Source organism: Aplysia californica, unplaced genomic scaffold (genome assembly GCF_000002075.1).
Source record: "Aplysia californica isolate F4 #8 unplaced genomic scaffold, AplCal3.0 scaffold00152, whole genome shotgun sequence".
Lineage (NCBI taxonomy): Eukaryota > Metazoa > Mollusca > Gastropoda > Aplysiida > Aplysiidae > Aplysia > Aplysia californica.
The window spans coordinates 368,763-373,005 of record NW_004797422.1 but is presented as its reverse complement, the minus strand read 5'-3'; the positions used below and the strand labels follow the sequence as shown (position 1 = coordinate 373,005).

At 41.7% G+C, this 4,243-nt stretch overlaps 1 protein-coding gene across 2 annotated transcripts in view; it reads left to right on the top strand.

The window, feature by feature from the left end:
* Positions 1-1,941: 1,941 nt before the first annotated feature.
* Positions 1,942-4,243, top strand: part of LOC101861581 — a 23,685-nt gene continuing 21,383 nt past the window's right edge. Inside the window, exon 1 of one of the 2 annotated variants that reach the window (XM_035969523.1) lies at positions 1,942-2,012. The gene's annotated coding sequence lies outside the window, so the exon portion shown is untranslated. Of the gene's footprint in view, positions 2,017-4,243 lie in introns of both variants that reach the window. The other variant, XM_005097327.1, reaches the window with a different exon arrangement.

Genomic DNA, 4,243 nt, shown 5'->3' with positions numbered 1-4,243 from the left:
CCCCCCCCCTCTTCTGGCCCCTGTCACGAATGTGTAGGTTCTCCAGACAAATTACAATAAACTACTATACTGGCCAAAGTACATGAAGTAACATATTTGAATAGATAGAAGCCGAGTAGAATTGGTGGTTTTGTCAAAACACTCGTGGGGATCAAAGAGGACCATTGACTATCTAAACACACGTGTAGAAATGACACAAATAGGTGGACGGACGCGTCGAGGTATTCGAGTCGCAGTTCTTCACCGTATTCTTGTTACGTGTTAGCAAATCCTTCGGGGATCGCGTAATGATTCTTTCTAAGACCCCCTACGAAGGATTTTAGTTTAGGTCTTAGTAAGTGCTTTAAGGCACTTGCAAAATAGTAAAGTCACTTAAGTGCCGAAGATTAGAGGTGTTGCAAGAGAGGAACAAACATAAAAAAGAAGGAGGGGAGATAAGGATGATATATGTTTGACAGGAAAGAAGGAGCAAACAATAGCAAAGCTTTCGCCAACCACACGCGAAGAATTTTTGCGAATCTGAAAATTTGTGGCCAACTGTGGCAAAAGAAAGCTATTTTTTTATCCGTTTTTCAGGAAGCTGTTCATATTATCTAGAAGTCATGCACGACGGTGCTGTCTGCGTTTGTTTATTTATTATTTTTTTGCTGTAAGAATTAATTCAAAAGTCCGGTTTTTCTTGGGGAAGGGTGAGGGGAGAGAGAGAGAGAGAGAGAGAGAGAGAGAGAGAGAGAGAGAGAGAGAGAGAGAGAGAGAGAGAGAGAGAGAAAGGAGAGATAGAGGGAGACACAGGAAACCTGGGCAGAAGAGAGAGAGAGAGAGAGAGAGAGAGAGTGGAAAGAGGCGGGGGGTGGGGGTTGCCACGGTTGTACCATCTAGCATGTTATCATTTCCTGTTTATTTGAACCCCATATAAGTGGCCTTGAAATATATGAGATCATAATATACCCTAATCAAAAAGTTTTCAGAGAATAAGGCATGCGCTGTTCTTCAAGCCCCCAATAGGTTTTCTAGGTTAGAGTTACAGATTTTGCCCCATACAAATACATGAACATGAATATTAATTTTCCTCATTATCACAAAGTGACAGATCTGAAAACAGACGTCGGCGATCTCAGTGCGCCACTCATTCCCTGTTCGGATGCTTAAAAAAAACCCCAAACCTATATTATCATCTTGGTCTTTCACGTTACCCATCTTTGAGGATTTTTAACTAAGTTGCTCTTTGTCCACCTCTCCCTCTTTTGCCTTCTGCTCTTCCAGTGAGAGCAAGATCTTAAAGGCCTTTATTTCGATTCACATACATTGATATAGTGTATGGCATAAAAAAAACGCATTACATACAAGATCCACTTGACCCTAATGCAGGTACGCTTTGAAGGTATTCGTTTGCTTTTATCCGGGCAGCTTTGAAATAAGCTATGCTGAACAGTGGACGCTCAATTATGTATAGAATATAAAAAACAAATGGCTTAATTCCGGAGTATAACGATGTATATTTATTTAAAACTGCAGCTTTACACATTTTCCACTTTTCCAAAAAACATTGACATTTGTTAGAAATATTGAAAGCTATCTTCGTTTAAATTTTGAAATGTGATGAGTGTGTGGTTATTTCTTTAAAAAAAATGACGCAACGTCGGCGCCACCAGAATTACACAATATATAGACATAGATAATTGGTTCCGTGTAACCATTCTGTTACCGTCCTCTCAAAGTTTGTCTTGGGAAAAGAAGGCAAACATCGGCCTATTCCTGATAACCGGCCGGACAAACACAGCCTAAGTCTGTCTACCGGTGATACCTTGAACTCTTCAGTTCCATGATACGACTTTTTGGCGTTATCTTAAACAACGCACTCCTCTCCCCCCCCCCTCCACCTCCCGCCTCCCCCTCCCTTGCTCAACCTGGTTAGATTACTGTCTCTTCACTTGTATTCTTAAACGTTGGCGGGATACATTGCATAACGTTCCACGGCCTTGCCAGTTCCAGGTTTTGCATCGGATGTGTGAGTACGTGAGTATGTCTTGTTTGTTTGCTTGAGTTGTAAAGTCTACGTATACGTTTGACTCTTCAAAATACTATGATGCGATGATTCGATGTTATAAAAAAGTTGCCCTCCCCCCAGCCGCCACGCCACCGCACGTCCTTTGCATTTCCTTTTCATTCAAACACCCTCTGTTCTCTCGAAGACGACCTGTTATCTATGAAACATCAGAAATCATGTCCTATTTAAAAGGCTTTTAAAGTGTAATGCATCAGCTGTTCTTGCAGAAAAGGGAACATTGAGCTAATCTTAACAGTATTGTAGATATTTCTTGAAATTATCATAACCAACTTAAATGTACAATGCTCCAGACAGTGCAATAAACTTATCGCTTTTATTGAATCAAATGGTTTAGACATCTAACTCGCATGCTTATCAACTAACCAACCCTAAAAGTGTAAAAACTAGAGGGAGACACAGGAAAAGTGGGCAGAGGCACCTTAGATGCTCCAGAATTGAGACTCAAGGAGGCTCCGGGAGACCTTTCAGCTTGCCAAGACCTGACGTCTATAATTTCTCTCCGCGATTTCTTTTTTATCATCTTCATCAAAGCCTTTCACCCCTGGCAGCGTTTTGGCCACATACAAGCTCCTTTCATTTATCCCTGTCCTGGGCCATCCTTCCAAGCTCATTCCAAGTGAGCTTCATTTCTCTCATGTCCCTTTCCACACATTTCCTCCATTTTTCCTGTGGCCTACCCGTTCCTCATGCTCCTTGTGGGTTCCACTGAAGCGACTGTCTTGTGATGTTTCCAGTGGGTTTTCTGAAGGTGTGTCCCTTCCTTCGCCACTTTCTTAGTCCTAGTTTTACTTCTATATATCCGTTTGTCCTGTCCTTTACCAATGCTCTTCAATTAATATATTAGCCTGCCACTTAGGTTCTAATTCTTAGGATGCTCTCATACATCTGTTGATGGAAGTCAGTCAGTACTTTATTCAGTACTGTCTTTGTTGTCTTCCAAATTTAGCAGCCGTAGAGGAGCACAGATTTGACATTAGATTTAAAACGAGTCGAATCTTGGTGCGCAGTGAGCTGTTGCTTGCTTTCCAGACTTTTGGTAACTGACTGAATGCTGACCTTGCCTTGATGGTTCTTGCTTTTTTCTTTTGTTTATAGCTTTACCATTAGGCTGACGATGCATCTCAGACTTTTCTGCAATGAAACACCCTGCTTCTTGCTATTTTGCTTGCTTCCCCTCTGCAACTCACGATATAAGAAGCAGATAAAGTAAGTTGTAGAAACAACCTATCGGATTTGACCACCAGGACCTGCTCTATGTGTCGTTAAGATCGTGTCAGTTAGGCCGAGCTGACTGTGTCACACTGACCGTCCCAAGAAATATGGCGGAACTAACATGCTCAGTGTATGATGTCATCAGTTTTTGCGCCCCTGCTTGGGTCAGCGTGTGATTCACTCGTGACTGGTCCGTGTTATCACCTTTCTCACCACCTTCTCCCCCTCCTTTTCGGATATGTCCCTTCCTCTTAGGCCATTATCATGATTACTCCGCGCATCCCCTCCTTTTTTGTGTTTTTGAACAACTTTAAGTCTGTGCTGACTCTCTCTCTCCCACTCCTAATATGGCGATAAACAAACGCATTCCTGTACGTAACAGATTCTTATGTAACCCTTTCTTCATTGTCTTATCAACTGGTCTATTTGAGAAACAAAGAAACAGCACTTCAGATCCTTCAGGTTATAGTCAATCTCCGAGTGCTGATAAAATTATGACATCAGATAGGAATGTTTATAAAAATGAATCTTTGCTAAACGCATTCCATGAGGAGGCCACGTGATATTTGCATATGGCTTACACCTAATCCGACGCAATGTGAATTATCCAGGAAGCGAACAGCTTCGACCCAGAGTTTCGGGGTCAAACCGAGCTTATACTTTGAGTTTGAGGTTTTTAAATTTTGACTTTAGAGAAGCACATCGACACAAAAACAGTTATTTGGTGCAAGGAGAAGCGTTCTTAGTAGATAGACGGAAACAGCAGTGGGGAAAGAAAAGAAGTAGGACCTCCAAATTCCAAACACCTGCAGGCATAGAGTGGGATGTAGAAACTTTGCTGACAGACGGAGATGATAAAATAGAGACTTCCCATCATCATCATCATCATCATCATCATCATCATCATCATCATCATCATCATCATCATCATCATCATCATCATCATCATCATCATCATCATCC